Source organism: Macaca fascicularis, chromosome 14 (genome assembly GCF_037993035.2).
Source record: "Macaca fascicularis isolate 582-1 chromosome 14, T2T-MFA8v1.1".
In the NCBI taxonomy this organism is placed as follows: Eukaryota; Metazoa; Chordata; class Mammalia; order Primates; family Cercopithecidae; genus Macaca; species Macaca fascicularis.
In genome coordinates, this window is record NC_088388.1 from 128,269,149 (window position 1) to 128,287,457 (window position 18,309).

At 43.4% G+C, this 18,309-nt stretch overlaps 1 protein-coding gene across 1 annotated transcript in view; it reads left to right on the forward strand.

Annotated features, from left to right (window-relative positions):
- Positions 1-794: 794 nt before the first annotated feature.
- The window catches only part of TMEM45B (transmembrane protein 45B), a 42,549-nt gene continuing 25,034 nt past the window's right edge, over positions 795-18,309 (forward strand). The window contains exon 1 of the mRNA XM_005580164.4: positions 795-845. The gene's annotated coding sequence lies outside the window, so the exon portion shown is untranslated. The remainder of the gene's footprint in view (positions 846-18,309) is intronic.

Here is an 18,309-nt window from a genome sequence, read left to right on the forward strand (position 1 = left end):
TGGTGTGTTTACAATCCTTTAGCTAAACAGAAAAGTTCTCCAAGTCCCCATCCTACCCAGAAGCCCAGCCAGCTTCACCTCTCAGTAGCTTATACAAGAGGATGCTGCTGCGACAGCACAATACCACAAAGAAAGTCATGCCTCCTCAGCAGGAAGCCCCGTTCTCCAGGACAGGAACTTTGTCTCCTTCTTAATCGGCACCTAGAACTGTGCCCACCTGTCAGATCTGCTATCAGATGGGAACATGGCAGATTTGCTGAACGAATGAAAGAATGAATGAATGAATGAATGAAGTGACACTCAAAGTTAGCCACCAAACTTAAACTAGGAAAACTGGGTTGTGGACCCTGATGGACGGTTGGCGCCTTCTTCCTTTGCTGGACGGTGATCTGTGGCTGTTTCTCTGGGTGTGTTCGTAGTAGTTGCCTGGCTTGGTAACAAACACTCTTCAGAGCCACAGCCTCTGCTCGGGATCCTCGCTGCCTCCCAGGCCCTGCGATCTCTTTGCATCCCAGGAGGTCACGGTTGGTTGCAGTCCTCCTGGGTGACTCAGGAACCAGCCCCTCCTGAAGCACACAGCTTAGGGAGTTCCTGGGCCAGAGACATCTCCAGGGGAAAGTCAAGGGCCTGGAGGAAGTGCGGACCTGACGACAGAGGCCCCGCACGCTGGCCGGGACCGGGAAGGGCGGTCAAGGGTGGAAAGCGGCAGGCTGCTGCCAGGCCTGGAGGAGTGGAGCGGGGCGGGGCGCAGCGGGGCGGGGCGGGCCTGGAGCTGCACCTGCTTCTGGGCGGACGCACTTGGCGTGCGGCGCGGGCTGCAGACGGCTGCGAGGCGCTGGGCACAGGTCAGACGTCCGTACCCGCAGGGGGCTGGAACCTGGAGGAGGGCTCGAAGGGAGAGAGGGCCCCGCCAAGGAGCGGGGCTGTGATGGAGAGGGGGTTCCGACTCGCAGGGGACCTGCGGGGAAGGGGACGCGGACAGGGAGGGGCTACGGACTGGGAGGGGTTCTGGGACAGGGTTGGAGGCTCCGCTAGGGGAGGACGGGAGGGGATGGAGGGCCCTGGTGTCGCGGAAGCCCACCTGGGGCCCCCTCCGGGCTTCAGAACTGGTGCGCACACTACTCCCACCGCCCCCAAGTGCCTCTGTCCGGCTGGCCGCGGCCCTGGAATGAATATTCCTCGGTCCCCCGCGAGTCAGGTCTGCCGCGTTGCCGGGTGAGGGGAAGGTGTGAAGCCCCCGACCTCCGTCTGCCCCGTGAGTCCGGGGACGCGCGCCCCTGGGGATGCCATCTGGCCCCTGGGCTGTGTCCAGTCACAGCTCACATAGCTCTGGGCACTGGTACCCCAACTGCCTTTCCTTGTTAGCTGCGATACACAAATACACGAGCCAGATCCTTTCCTGAGGCCAGGAAGCCTGGAATCTAATAACGCGGCGGTGGATAAAGTCCCTCGAGCCAGCGCTTAGCTTCCGCTAATGGAACCATGGATAGAAGCGGATGTCAGGTGCAGTGGGGGAGAAATTTGCGGGGGTGGCTCTGTCTAGGGCCAGAGAAACAACCTCTGAAACTTTGATCCAGTCCTAGAGGGAAGAAAGATGTGAGTTTCAGCCAGGGAAACCTAGCACTTTAAGAAATAGAAACCCTTTCAAAATTTGAGGGCAGGTAGCTCTCCTAAAAGTTGCAGAAATGGCCACTTCTTTCACGTTCTCTGCCGCTTTCTCCTCCCGCGCCTTTTTGTCTCCTAGGGTCGCATAGCCTTCCGAACAGACCTGCCTACAGCATTTTACCTGCAATTTTACACTCATTGTAATAGGATGGATGGCTTATTTTTCAGGAGAAACGTGTACTGTTTTTAACCGGATGTGTAATATCTTCAGTGTAACCTGGATGTTGTGCAGTGGGAAATTATGGAAAGAATCGGGACACATGGTTAGGTAGGGGCCCAGTAGCGTCACACTTAGCTCTTCGTGACTGTGAGCTTCTTGATTTAATAAGGATATTGGCTCCCTCTGTTCCTGGGGTTTCTGGGAAAAGATATGGAACTGATACGAAGGTTTTATTGCATATGGCCCACTGATTTTACAAGCGGAGGTGCCTGAGATAAGCAGAAGGTGAGGCATGACCTCTGGCTGTGCATTATTTGTTATGATATTACAGGAGCCAAGCATTCCATTTCCTTCTTTTTAGAGAGCTTTGATTTCCTCTCACATCTTCATGAAGATGGAAACAGTGTCCCAACTTACTTATCCTCAGGCCACACCTGTTCCCATTTATTCCATGAGTTCCTCCCACACCCTTCTGGTCGGTGTTGGTTGTGATGGCCGAGGCAAAGCTATTGAATCTCACATTTGGCACCAGTTATTCCTGTTTCTCATCTCCCCCGTACCTTCAGTTAAACATCAGCTGCCATACTTAACTGTTCAAAGTACAGATGTTACCTGTGTTGGGTGTAATCAAAAGATTATCTCTTTTCCTCAAATGTAAAATGGGTGAGGACAGTTTCACCACACATAGAGTCACTCCCCTAGTCAAAGTCCTTGCTATTACAAAACTTTTTATTGTAATAGAATTGAAGTCACTAGTGTGTCATCAACTAATGGCTATTATATATTATAGACACATTCCATATTTGTTTCTATAGACAGGTCATAAGACAAACACTAGATTATTCCCAGTATGAGACCACACTGAATATGAACAATTAGAGGCCACAGGTGAGTGCTGTCCTCCTCACACTTTCTTTGAACTCTTAAGCTTCTACCCTTTTAACCAGCCAGCCCTCTCCTCGAAACCTTCACTGAGGCTAGAAACAAACACAAAGAGACTATTCGAATTTTAGCGAATTTTGTCTCTCTTTTCTGTTCTCTTGTGTAAAAATTAAATGGCCACAAGCTACACCACTGGAGGAAAAGGAAAGTCAAAAGGGGTATCAGCCTCCTGTATGTGATGCAGAGTTCAACTGAATATAGCAAGGTACACACCCGCGTTCTCCTTGCCAGGACTTAGATATCCTAAGCCATTATCTTGCTGGTTGTTGAAATCATAATGAGGCTTTACAGAGCACAAGGTGATGTTTGTAAACAGCACTGTTCAGGGAAGATAAGAATCCGCATTTCAAAAACAAGGAGATGGAAACAGAGATATTGTGTATGTGGTCCAGGGTTCGTCAGTAATTCAATGGCAGAGCCAGAACTTAAACCAGCATTCCTTCCAGAATGCCACAGCTGCCTCTGGAGTGGTTTTCGTTGTTCTTGTTGAATTTTGTGATGGAAGATTGTGATTTGTTTTTCTTGAACACTTAATATGTTTTCTGACTTGAATTGTTAGAATCTAAACTTAGAAACTCTCTTGTTTGGTATATCTCATGCCCAGCTTTGTTCCATATAATTACAAAAATATCTTAGAGCTGAGTATAATCTTAAAGATTGTCAAGTCCAATCTTGTGGTTTTTCAAGAAGAAAATTGGATTTAAGAAAAATAAAGCAAGTACCTCATGTTGCTTCCCCAAATCTACTTCATTGAAGAATTGGAGCTACAAACAATGTTCAGATTATTGCTCCTTCTGTCATGTGGTCCCTTGAGAATTTGCCAAATGTATAAATCCAGTGACTGACTTCGATGTACTTTTTTGGTTTGAGGTCTGTGACAGCAAACATAACCTCCCTCAAATGCCTATGGACCTTCTAACTGTAGCCGTTATTATAGTGGCTAAAGACACAGAGCTTTACTTGTCTTATTCCTAGCACAGTGCCCTTAGCAGGCATACATAAAACGTGGTCAGATAAATATGTCAGATAAACATCTGAAAAAGTGTGAGATGTCATTAGAAGTTCATTCAGCTACAAGAACAGAAAACCCTGCTACAGCAGCTTAAACAAGTAAGGAGTTTGTTTTTCTCAGAAAACGAGAAGTCTGGAGGTGAGAAGGCTGGGGCTGGGAAAGGGGTTCCGATGTGAACGTCATCTGAGACAGGTTCCTTCTGTCTTCCCGCACCACCCTCCTTAGCATGGTGCTTTCATCCCCACTTCCCCAAGTTGCAGCACAAAGACGGGCAGAGGCATGTGCCAGTAGGGTCTTGTCTTGTCTTGTCTTTTCTGTTTTCTTTTCTTTTCTTTCTCTCTCTCTCTCTCTCTCTCTCTCTGTCTCTGTCTCTTTCTTTCTTTCAAGACGGAGTCTCACTCAATGGCACGATCTCGGCTCACTAAAACCTCCGCTTCCCAGGTTCAAGTGATTCTTCTGCCTCAACCTCCGAGTAGCTGGGATTACAGACGTGTGCCACCATGCCCCGCTAAGTTTTGTATTTTTAGTAGAGATGGGGTTTCACCATGTTGATCAGGCTGGTCTTGAACTCTTGACCTCGTGATCTGCCCCCTCAGCCTGCCAAAGTGCTGGGATTACAGGTGTGAGCCACCGCGCCTGGCCTGTCCTTCTTTATAATAAATAATAATAATAACAGCTTTTCTGGTAGCCCACCCCAAAAGACTTCTTACATGTCATTGGTTAGAACCATGTCACATACACACTGTTAACGGTAAGGGAAATTGAGAGAATCTAGTGTTTTAGATGGACACGTTGCCAATACATCAAAATAAGAATTTTGGGCCGGGCACAGTGGCTCACACCTGTAAATCCAGCACTTTGGGAGGTCAAGGCAGGTAGATCACCCGAGGTCAGGAGTTCAAGACCAGCCTGGCCAACCTGGTGAAACCCCATCTCTACTAAAAATACAAAAAATCAGCCGGGCGTGCTGGCAGGCGCCTATAGTCCCAGCTACTCAGGAGGCTGAGGCAGGAGAATCACTTGAACCCAGGAGGCAGAGGTTGCAGTAAGCCGAGATCATGCCACTTGCACTCCAGCCTGGGCAACAAGAGCAAAACTCCGTCTCAAAAAATAATAATAATAACAAAATAGGAATTTTGTTAATAAGGCAGGGGAGAGAATGAACATTGGGTAGGCAGCCAGCAGTGTCTGCCATAGTGTGTTTGATGAGTCATAGATCCCGTCTCTAAATAGACTATTTGTTTTGGTTGTTTGTTTGTTTTACTACAGTTTGTTTTGCAGTGGGTCTAGGGGAACTTTTTTAAATGGTAGAGTGCAAGGACCACTCTGAGAACTGCTAATTATGTAGGTCTGGGCTGGGTCTATACATCTCCATTACAGACTGGCACGTCAGGTCATCTGAGGGCAGGTGGTTGCGGGAATACATTTTGAGAAACACCGAATGTCGGGTAGTTTAGCAGAAGCGCCTTCATTTTATTTCTGTTAGCTTTTTGCCTCACTCCTCTTGAGGAGTATTACTTTATTTTTTAATTTTCTACTTTGGTCAACATAAATCAATGTAGAATCTTAGAAGTCATTCGTTGTAGAAGGTTTTTACTGAGTTTATACTGAATACATAACCCTAGCGGCAATTACTTCAATGCTTTGGGTTGTGTTTTTCTGATATTAACATATCCTAAATAGTATGCAAATACTGGCCATTTCTTCTTCTCTTTTCCAGTTCTGGATGACATCGATTGACATCCTGCCTGGAAGGATGAGGGTTTAGCTCCTTTACACCCCCACCCTCCCTCTCACCTTGACATCCCTTTCTTTTAAGTTCCCAATATGGTTATATCCTAAATTTCTGATATGTCAATGTTTGGCGTTTATATTATCATGACCATGTATATATTATTCCCAACTAAGGCATGTGATACACCATGATCTTTACATTTCCCTTCTTGACCAGTCTTTTCCCCCTCCCCCTGGAACGGGGTGTAGGAATTGCTACGTTTTCTTTAGTTGTTTAGTTGTTTGAGAAGTCATCACCAAGGAGACATTTTCTGGAGCCAAGGAAACTCATGGGGGCCCTCTGAGTGCTGCTAATTGCATGGAGCTGTTGAGTGGGGAAGAAAAAGCAGGCCGCCATCAAGAAGCATTTGGGGTAAATTTTTTAAGCACATCTGAAAAGCAAGAGTCTAGAACCTCCACAGTCCCTGTCTGTCGTGATTTATTTTCTCATTCTAAATACATATGCACTTTTTTTTTTCTATCTAGGCCATCTCTTGTGGAATACATATGTACTTTCATACCCAATTATGTACAGTTTTTGTAATTTTACGCCTTTTTCTTGAAGAAGGCTCCCAAAAGTGTCTAAGATTCAGGCCCCATAAGATGCAGTTGCTTTTTGAGCTTGTGCCCATTTAAGAGGTCACTTTTCTTCCTTCACACTTGATTGCTGGTTTGGCTGCGTATGGGACATTAATTAGAAATCATCTCCTGTCCCAATTTTGAAAACATCACTCTACTTTCTTATGGTGCTGTTGAGAAGCTGATGCCATTCTAATTCCTGATCCCTTGTATTTCGTTTTAATATCTGGGCATTTGTAGGGTTTTCTTTATTGCTTATATTCTGATATTTCATGATGTTGTTCTTTAATGTTGGGGTGGGGTTTTTGGCGGAGGGGAAACAGGGAGGTATTGGTCACTGTCTTAGGTATTTTATAGGCCTTTTCAATCCAAAAATTACATTCTTCAGTTCTGAGTAGTATTCTTCTGTTATATAATTTTCTCGTTCTTTCTTTCTGAAGCTTAAATTACTTAGACTGAATCTGAAAATGGGATCTCTTGGATCTGTCCCGTAATTTCACCTTTTTTATTTAAAAAAAAAATCCCATGTTTTTTAGTTCTAATAAATCTTCCAACACTGCTGCTATTAAATGTTTACATTCTACCATTGTATTTTTAATTCTCAGAAGCTTTTATTGGCAAGTGGTGTGGTCTTCTAAATGGTTTTTACAGTATCCTGTTCTCATTTCATGAATGCAGTATCTTCTATTATTTCTCTGAGAATATTCATTCAGTACTTTTTCTACATTTTAAAAGTTTTCTTCAGCTACCTACAATGTCTGTGTCTATTTTCAAAGTGACTTTTAATGTAGCTTTTGGCCTGCCTCTCACATTGGAAGCTTTATTCGCGTGTACGTGTTTAGGGATGGTGTGCGGCGTCTGTGAGCGTGGCTTGTAGTTTGGCGGGCTTCATTGTAGGGTGGTTAGACAGAGAAGGCCTTTTTGATGGCTTATCATTGTCTGTCTCTAGTGCTTTCTAGTACATATAATGGGTTTCTCTGTAGAAAGATCTGATTTCTAGGCATTTATTCCTGTTTGAGAAAAGTCAAATAAAAACTTAGATGTATTTATTATGTCATCTGCTTAATAGCAGAGGTTCTTGTTGTGAGGTGGATGCGTGGAAGTCTAGGATTCAAAATGGGAAATGTGTCCTTGACTCTGCCTCCACTTTGAAGTTCCTGATGTTCTCCACGTTTTCTTTTCTATTGAAACATAAAAATAAAAAACTCCGAGATATTAGGGAATGAAAACTCTTTGAATACATGTACAACTAATTACTTTTTGATAACTATTTGCAAAATATTCATTACCCACCTACAAGGAAACAGTCACTAATCCAGTATAAATTAGGGCCTCTGGAGATGCTCCCTGTCTTGCCAGTGTTTTTCTTTACAAGTTGTGTAGGTGGAGGGCTTAGCTAAGATGGAAAAGTATAATTGGCACAGTGTTTTTCTTTGATGGATTACATTGGGAAAACACTTTTCTAATACCTCTAGAATTTGGGACAGAATTTCTGCCCTTGAAGATGACCCTCCAAATCCATGCAGTTTTCCCCTTGTGCAGCCCAACAGTGATCATCAAAACTTGGAGCAGATTCATCTTTATTTATTTATTTTTTTTTCTGGGAAAGGTTTAGATCAGGTGAAGGGAACAGATACGATGTATGATAGGAATAGTTCCTGCTTTAGCTTCCTAAGGCTTCTCTCTTGGAAAGCCTGCCCATTAGACCCTGGAGTTTTTGCTGTTAGCTTTTCCTTCTTAGAGGCCTTCAAAAAAGACTGCAAACTTCCTGACAGCAGGGGCCCAGGCTGGTCACCTCTGCAACTCCATCGCCCAGAACAGTGCCTTATGCGTAACAGGCACTTGATAAATGTTAGTTGACTTAAATTGACCCTATTATCTGTTTTAAACTAGCCCTTCCTACCTGTCCCCTTGCTACTTCCTCTGTTTCTCTTACATCTTTTTATGTCACCACCTCTTGGATGATGCTACCTCATTCTCAAATCTGATGGTATGGAATAGCTATAAGAAAACAAACTTAGAAGATCTCTAATTACTAGGACTCTAAGCAGAATTTCCAGGATTGAAAACTCCCCATATCACCTTATTAAATATCTAATTATTTCTCAGGTTATCACCAACCACCCTGCATTGAGTCCCTCCTGAGCCACAGTTCAGTTTGGATTATTTTTTCCTCATGTTCCATCCCTTGACTGTAGTGCCCTTCCCTTCCTTCCAGTGTCTTTGATCGGCCTCCACTTTGATCCAGAGCTTCTCTTTGATCTGTTCTAATGGTCATTTTTCTGCCTCCTCCCCTACATCGATCTACCATCTGGCATATTTTATACATTATACAAAGCACATTTTTGCACCGGTTTCAGAATACCTACCTGTCAATCAGACAGACATCTTTCAAACCTAACTCAGACCCACGATGAAAGTCTCTCTCTTCTGGCCATTACTGAGATAGCTCCTGCTTTGGTCTCACTGGGGCTGTTTATTTCTCTATGGGAGGTTCTAGAACAGTAACTAAACTACAGTGCAAAACAGTGGTCTGTAGATTAGTGTTTCTCAATCATCAGCACTAACAATAGAATCTAAACTCCCAAGGACCTGGAGACTTGGTTGAGAACAGCCTGGCATAAGTGCAGTCTCTCTTAATACTAAAAAATGTATGCTACCCCAAAATATGTCTGTATCTGTTTGAAAATGAAAATCATTTTTCCAGAATCTTTAGATGAAATTGATACTCAAGTATTATGTTCATCTTGTGATTTCAGATATCATCTGGGGGGAGAGGATTCACATATATGCCAGTCTGTGAGACACAGCAGTAGAAACCAAAGGACTTACCTAGCGCTAAGAATTGTATGAAAATAGTGATGGTACCAACAACTTTACCAATGGCTAGATTTAGGAGACAGTGTTCTCTTGATTCAACATTAAGGCTAAGCTGCATCAGTTCAGTTCAGTTCAGTTCAAGAACTATTATTATATAATATCAAGCTTGTGCTAGTTTATGATGGAGATAATAAGGTCTCTGCTCTTGAAGATTCTGTAGACTAATGGGCAAAACATATGTCACTATATAATTTTAATATAACATGATAAGTGATAAAAATCATGGTATGTATAAGGTCCTTTGAAAACACAGAGGTGGGGCACTTAGCCCAGCCTGGAGATTCACAGAGGCTTCCTGGAGGAGGTAAGGCCTAAATACAGAAACCAAGTAAGAGGAATGAAAAGGATGTGCAATGTAGAGAGACAACTTGAGCAAAGGGGACACTGTCAGGTTCACGGCAGGGAGAATTGGAAGGTGATGCTGGAGAGGAGCCACATCCAGGTATACCTAATGCAAGGGGACGTAGACCCCTCCACAGGCTGCTGGTTAGCCAATGGAACATTATCCATTCTCTAGTAGTGTAGTCACATGTACACGGAAGGTGGATGACTGGCTGCGGAGTGGAAGGATTCATGGACAGCAGGACTAGAGGCCTCGCAGTCATTTAGGAAAAAGACAATGAGAGCCCAAATGAGATCGTTGCTGTAGGCACAGAAGGGAAAGAGAAAATACCAAGATACTTGGGGAAGTGAATTTAGCAGAATTTTGGTGGCAACGGTGAGGGGAGAAGAGAGTCCGGAATGACTGCCAGGATTCTGGCTTTCTGGGTGACTGGACCTTAAGCCATTGCCCAAGTTTGGGATATGAGAAGAGAAGCCGATTCGGTGGGGAAAGAAGATGGTGAATTCAGTGTTGGACATACTGATTTGAGGTGTCTAAGAAACATCTATATGTTTATGTGCATGTCTGTCTATTCAGCAGGTTGTTGGATCTGGGAGTGTGAGACTTAGAGACAAGGTCAGAGCTGGAGATGAAGTTGTGGGAGTCACCAGTGTGTAAGTGGTGATTAATCCATGGGTGTGTGTGAGAGTTCTTGCAAGGGGAAGAGGAAATGGAAGTAAGGGCTTATGCAAGGAGGACTGTTGAGTAAAGTGGAAGATCCCAGCCTCTGCCTATTCACTAATGTCAGTGCTGAAGCAGCTCACTAGCAGTGGACGCTGAGGGAAGGAAGAAAGGAGACTGTAAACTTGAGCACTTTTTCTAAGAGGTGGAGAAGGCGGAGAGCTCAAGCCTTGAAGAAATGTTCCTTAGTGGCCTGGCATCTCGGAAATGTGACTCCATGACTTTGGAGAGATCTTTCCATCATTATTTTCCTTTAGCACCCAGAAAGAAAATTATGAGCTAAATGTATTCTTTCACATGGCTGAGTTAAGAATAGTGTTAATTACTGAAATATATGTAAGGGGTTTTTTTGTTTTGTTTTTTTGGTTGTTTCAAAACTAAGCCCACCTTTGAAGTCCAGAGATGTCCTTTCACTCTAATGTATGCTGAGGTGACAACTGGTAACTGCTTCTTTGTAGGTAATATCCATAGCCTTAGTTTCATCCTCTCTTCTCCATGACTAAAACTTGCTCCAACTTCTACATTTCGTTTTTGTGATATAATAATAAGGAGCAAAGACGTGAAGGGATTTCAGAATTCCGAAGAGCCATGGAGAGTCCCTCTTCCAAACTCCCTATTTAACAAATAAAGAAATTAGGACCCTCAGAGGCTTTGTGTCTCTCGTTCAAGGTCACAGAGTGAATTCCTAGCAGCATTCAGGCTAGGACCCAGGTATTCTGACTCAGTGGCCAGTGTTCTTGTTAGATAGTGAGAAAATAGAATTTAGTCCAATTTGTTTTTCAATCTCGAATTCAGGATCCAGCAAAACTGCCTAATTTTCATGACAGTTTGAAGAAAGGCCCAGATCAAATGTCACCTCCTCTGTGAGGCCCGCCCGGTTTCTCAGGTGAGAGTTACCCACTTTGTGTGCTATATGCTAGGACTGCTACCAGTACGTCCCAGGACAATTAGTCTTTCACAAGTATTGTCATGTAGCTCTTAACGACAGGGACATGTTCTGAGAAATGTGTCGTTAGGCGATTTTGTTGTGCGGACATCCTAGAGTGTACTTACACAAACCCAGATGGCACAGCCTACTACACATCTAGGCTATGCGGTGTATAATGTCAGTACTGAGCATACGCCCTGTTAGCAGATGCTGAAGGGAGCCTGTAGGCGTGAGCACTTTTTCCAAGAATTGACTTCAAACCTGTACAGCACGTTACTGTACCACACACTGTAGGCAGTTACAGCACAGTGGTAAGTATGTGTGTATCTAAACATGGAAAACATGCATTCAAAATACGGTATTATGGCCAGGCTCAGTGGCTCACACCTGTAATCCCAGCAGTTTGGGAGGTGGAGGCAGGCAGATCACCTGAGGTTGGGAAGTTCGAGACCATCCTGACCAACATGGAGAAATCCCGCCTCTACTAAAAATACAAAGTTAGCCAGGCGTGATGGTGCAAGCCTGTAATCCCAGCTACTCGGGAGGCTGAGACAGGAGAATAGCTTGAACCCAGGAGGCGGAGGTTGCCATGAGCCAAGATCGTGCCATTGCACTCTAGCCTGGGCAACAAGAGCGAAACTCCACCTCAAAAATAAAATAAAATAAAAATAATTAGCTGAGCGTGGTGGTGCTGCTCCCAGCTATTCAGGAAGCTGAGGTAGGAGGATCACTTGAACCCTGGGGCGGAGGCTGCAGTGAGTTGAGATCGTGACACTGCACCCCAACCTGGGCTACAGAGTGAGACCTTGTCTCAAAAAAAAAAAAAAAAAAGGTATTATAATCTTATGGGGCCACCATCATACATGCTATCTGTCATTGACCAAAATGTCATTATGCGGCCGGGCGCGGTGGCTGAAGCCTGTAATTCCAGCACTTTGGGAGGCCGAGACGGGCGGATCACGAGGTCAGGAGATCGAGACCATCCTGGCGAACACGGTGAAACCCCGTCTCTACTAAAAAATACAAAAAACTAGACGGGCGCGGTGGCGGGCGCCTGTTGTCCCAGCTACTCGGGAGGCTGAGGCAGGAGAATGGCATGAACCCGGGAGGCGGAGCTTGCAGTGAGCTGAGATCCGGCCACTGCACTCCAGCCTGGGCGACAGAGCGAGACTCCGTCTCAAAAAAAAAAAAAAAAAAAAAAAATGTCATTATGCAGCACCTGACTGTATACAGCTGTCTACTAGCTTATAAACTCCTTGCAGATAAAACTACTCATTTTATCATTATCCATTATATTATTTCCTTAGCACCCAGAAGAATCATATATTTAATTGGCTCATATGGAAAATTTTAGAAAGAGAGAGACAGCAGGGCTGAGACTATCTTCTGCTCAGGAACCAAAACGAGCTGGGAGATAACAGAGTTCTTTTTCGTAGTAATTGTATTCCATATCGTGGTGAAATCGTGCCAGAACAAGCTTCAGACTCTTTCTGGTCTTACTCCTTCTGACCGTGCTGTTCCAAAGAACGTCCCATACAGGATATAACAATGATGGCAGTAGCTGTCAAATTCTAAAGAGGGGGATAGACTGTGGACTTCCTCAGACCCCTGAGGTCACTGCAGAGCAGGGACGTGACTTAACTGAAGTTCAGGACTACGGCCACAGTCACATCCACCTGTGAGCAATGGAGGACTTTCAACACGGAACCCTCTGCTTCCCCTGCATTCTGTTACTAAGCAGCTCATAGAATGCTAAGAGGTATTAACCTTGTTATTTGCAGAGTTACAAAAAGCTGAGTCAGGTAGGTTTGGCTGTATTCCAAAGCAAACCCAGACCAGAAGCCACCTGAGAGTTCCTGCCGGCAAAGACAGATTCAGAATGTATAAAAATGATGAAAATAATATTCTATGATCACCCTATAACCTACTTCCTTACTGACCAAACACACGTCTCATTCCCATTAAAAAGTTATGCTCAGCCACTACCCTCTCTAGGATTATGTGATGTTAGACAGTACTTTTGCCATTTAGGGTCAGCTACTCAAAAGCAAAGAACAGCAACTTTAGGTCAAAAGTACATTCTCCTAGGAGAGAAGCCCAAGTCCCTCCCCCATTATTGCGGGATAGTGTACAAGCACCAGACTAGAGAGGAAGCTAGCACTTATTAAACATGTATTCTAGTCAGCTGCTAGACATTTTCTGGTAAGCCTCACAGGATCCCTCCAAGGTGGTATTAATGTCCCTGTTTTAGAAGGAGGAGTACTGAGACTCAGAGACATTAGGGAACTTGTCCAAGGTCTTACCAGTAAAAGTGGCAAAACCAGGATTGAACTTAGGTCTGACACTACATAGTTCATATTCTATTATGTGACTATATTCCTCCTTAAAGGGAAATTTAGGAATTCAGTTTCCTTTAGGAAGATGTAAGAAATAGAATGTACTGAAACTAAGATAACAGGTGACTTAAGTCTTTTCTAACTCAGCCTCCCTCAGGCCCATGTGTGAGTCAGTTTCTATCCTTTCCCTGAGACTCTTGGGAACATAGGACCATAATGTCTGCTTGATTTTACTTTTAAGTATATTCTTTTGGTCAGTCCCAATCTAACAAAATTTTAAGATTTAATGCATTCTATCCATGCAAGATAATTACATGTGGTTTTGCTTGTTAAAGAAGGTGGAAATGATACAGGGTAAAGAGAGTAAGTGACATTATCTAGTTCACTCCCACCATATAGACGATTGGCTGCAACTGCCTCTCAGCCCCTGCATGTGTTATTTGCTCTGACTAGAACTCCACCCACACTACCTGACTAATGCCTGTGTGTTTTTCCAGGAAGCTTTCATGACACTACCCTCTATAATCTTTCTCCTATCTCCTCCAGGCTGAATAGCAATCCTCCCTTTGTTTTCATTGTTATGACTGTTCTCTGTATACTCTAGTAAAGTATTTTTATATTAATCATAATAGTTCAATTAATCAGTTTTCTGATTCACAGTTTGAGCTGGTTATAGGCAAGGTCCTTCTGTAAAGAGTTGATGAAATTTACTTTTAAGAGTAGAAGGATAGACAAAATGCCAAGACAATTCAATAGGGGAAAAGAATAGTCTTACTAACAAATGGCTGGGACACTTGGATATTCACATGTGAAAGAATAAAGTTGGATCCCTACCTCACACCATATACAAAAATTAAGTCAAAATAGATCAGAGGTCAGGTGCAGTGATTCACGCCTGTAATCCCAGCACTTTGGGAGGCCAAGGCTGGATCATCTGAGGTCAGCAGTTCTAGACCAGCCTGACCAACATGGTGAAACCCTGTCTCTATTAAGAATACAAAATTAGCCAGGTGTGGTGGCATATGACTGTAATTCCAGCTACTCAGGAGGCTGAGGCAGGAGAATCACTTGAACCTGGGAGGCGAAGGTTGCAGTGAACCGAGATCGCGCCATTGCACTCCAGCCTGGGAGACAAGAGCAAAATTCAGTCTCAAAAAATAAATAAATAGATCAGACACATAAATACAGAGCTACAACTATACAATTCTTAGAAGAAAACGTAGAAGTGAGTTTTCTGACCTTTGGTTAAGTAGTGGTTTCTTGGATATGACATCAAAAGCACAAACAAAAGAAAAAAAAAGATAAATTGGACTTCATCAAAATTACAAGCTTCTATGCTTCAAGGACAGCATCAAGAAAAGACAACTCACAAAATGGGAGAAAATATTTGCAAATAATATATTTGATAAGAAACCTGTATCTAGAATAAAGAACTATTACAACTCAATAATAGACAAATAATCCAATTAAAATGGGCAATGTATTTGAGTAGGCATTTCTCCATAGATTTACAAATGCCCAATAAGCACATGAAAAGATGCTCAACATCACTAATCATTAAGGAAACAAAACAACAAAATACCACTTCATACCCACTAGAATGGCTAAATGAAAAAAGACATAACAAGTGTTGGCAAAGATGTGAAGAAATTGCTGGTGAGATTGTGCAAGGGTCTAGTCACTTTTGAAATGTCTGAGAGTTTCTCAAAATGTTAAACATAGAGTTACCATCTGACCAAGTATTCCACTCCTAGGTATACAGTCATCACCCTTTATCTGCAGGGGATATGTTCCAAGACCCCCAGTGGATGCTAAAACCATGGATAGTTAGTTCCAAACTTTTTATACACTATTTTGTTTTCCTAGATGTATATACTTATGATAAAGCTTATATAAATTAGGTATAGTAAGAGATTAACAATAATAGTAGGACTATATTAGAACTATATGTGTACTAGAACAATTACAATATACTGCTTACAATTTCATGGATGAAGATTTATTTTTACTGTAGATCTTAGCAACCTCAGCATACTATTTTTTTCTTTCCTTATTAAGAACTTTCATGTTTCCACTTAAACAAAACACTTGACAACTTCTCTTTGGCATATTCGAACTGCCAGCATCACTCCTTTTTCATTTTGGAGCCATTAGGTAAAATAAGGGTTACGTGAACACAAGCATTATGATATCATGACAGTCAACCTGATAATCCAGACAGCTTACTAAGTGACTAATGGGCAGACTGTGTGTACAGTGTGGTTATGCTGGAGAAAGCGACAATTCATATCCAGGGTGGGAAGGCATGAAATTTCCTTATGCTACTCAGAATGGTCTGCAATTTAAAATTTCTAAATTATTTGTTTCTTGAAGTTTCGATTTAATGGTTTTGGACCATAATTGACTGCAGGTAACCGAGACTGCAGAAAGCAGATCCATGGATAAGGGGAGACTAGTGCATATCCAAGAGAAATGAAAACATCTATACACACAGAAACATGCGATTGTTCACAGCATCATTATTCATAACAATTCAAACATCCATCTACTAACAAGTGAATAAATAAAATGTGACACATCCATACAATGGAATATTATTTGGCAATAAAAAGGAATGAAGTGGCCAGGCGTGGTGACTCATGCCTGTAATCCCAGCACTTTGGGAGGCTGAGGCTGGCAGATCATGAGGTCACCAGTTCGAGATCAGCCTGGCCGATATGGTGAAACCCCATCTCTACTAAAAATACAAAAATTAGCAAGGCATAGTGGTGGGCACCTGTAATCCCAGCTACTCCAGAGGCTGAGGTAGGAGAATCGTTTGAACCCAGGAGGTGGAGGTTGCAGTGAGCCAAGACCATGCCATTGCACTCCAGCCTGGGCGACAGAGCGAGATTCCGTCTCAAAAAAAAGAAAAAGAAAAAAAGGAGCCAGGCGCGGTGGCTCACACCTAGCACTTTGGGAGGCCGAGGCGGGCAGATCATGAGGTCAGGAGATCAAGACCATCCTGGCTAACACTGAAACCCCATCTCTACTAAAAATACAAAAAATTAGCCAGGCGTGGTGGCAGGCACCTGTAGTCCCAGCTACTCGGGAGGCTGAGGCAGGAGAATGGCCTGAACCTGGGAGGCGGAGCTTGCAGTGAGCAGAGATCGCGCCACTGCACTCCAGCCCAGCCTGGGCAACAGAGCAAGACTCTGTCTCAAATAAATAAATAAATAAATGAAGTGCTGATACATGCTATATCATGGATGAATCTTGAAAACATTATGCTGAGGGAAAGAGGCTCTATCTTGTATGATTTAATTTATATAAACTGTCTAAATTAGGCAAATCCACAGAGATGGAGAGCATATTAGTGACTGCGAGGGGCTTGGGGACTGGCGGGAAATGGGAATGACTACCAATGTGTATGGGAATTCTTTGGGGGTTGGTAAAAGCATTTTAAAATTGAATAGTTGTAATTTTATCTAAAACTAGATAGCAATAGTGGTTGCATAACTGTTAGTAAACCAAAAAATATGAAATTGAACACCTTAAAAGGGTGAATTTTATGGTATGTAAATTACATGTCAATAAGAGTGGGGTTTTTTTTAAGAGTAATGGCAAGAAAGTACAGAGAACCATCTTAGGGTGACTTTCAGAGCCATCAGGAAAAACTGTCACAGAAATAAAAAGTTAAAAAACTTAGTAAGGTTGTTGAAATCTTTGTAGCTTCGTTATACACCTGAGAGTTATTTTTCATAGTGATTTAGTAATTAAATCTATAAAAGGAAATGTAAGTATTAATTGGCCAGGTGTGGTGGCTCACACCCATAATCCCAGCACTTTGGGAGGCTGGGGCAGGTGGATCACCTGAGGTCAGGAGTTCCAGATCAACCTGGCCAACATGGTGAAACCCCATCTCTACTAAACATACAAAAATGACCCGGGTGTGGTGGCGCACCTTTAGTCCCAGCTTCTTGGGAGGCTGAGGCAGAAGAGTTGCTTGAACCCAAGAAGTGGAGACTGTGGTGAGTTGAGGTTGCGCCACTGCACCCCAGCCTGGGAGACAGAGGGAGACTCTGTCTCAAAAATTAACAGAAAAATAAAAAATAAAAGGAAATGTGTGAATTGATGAATGGATAAATAACATATGGTGTTATGGGCAGAATTGTGGCCCCCCCAACCTCCAAGTGTATGTTGAAGTCCTCACCTCCAGTGCCTCAGAATATGCCTGTGTTTGGAGCCGGGGTCTTTAAAGAAGTAATCAAGCTAAAATGAGGTCATTAGGACAGTAATCCAATATGACTGGTATCCTTATAAGAGGAACTTTAGGGCTGGGGTGCGATGACCAACACCCATAATCCCAGCACTTTGGGAGGCTGAGGCAGGTGGATCACCTGAGGTCAGGAGTTCCAGACCAGCCTGGCCAACATGGTGAAACCCCGTCTCTACTAAAAATACAAACAATTAGCTGGGCATGGTGGCAAACACCTGTAATCCCAGCTACTCAGGAGGCTGAGGTGGGAAAATCACTGGAACCCAGGAGGTGGAGGTTGCAGTAAGCCGAGATTGTGCCACTGCACTCCAGCCTGGGCAACAAGAGCGAACCTCTCTGAAAAAAAAAAAAAAAAAAAAAAGGACCTTTAGACACAGACACCTGAAAGACCATCTGAAGACACAGGGCGAAGGTGGTCATCTACAAGCCCAGGAGAGAGGCCTCAGAAGAAACCCATTCTGCCAATGCATTGGTCTCAGACTTCTAGCTTCCAGAACTGTTAGAAGACAAATGGCTGTTAAGTCCCCTAGTCCTTTTTTTTTAAGAAAAGGAGGAACCAAAACTTGACTTTGTTACAGCAGACCTGGCAACGAGTACAGATTTTGATACCAAGAAATAGGGTGCTGGTGAGCAGACGTGGCTTTGGAACTAAACAGTGAGTAAGGGCTGGAAGAGTCTGGAGGTGCATGTTGGAAAAAGCCTAAATTGCCTTA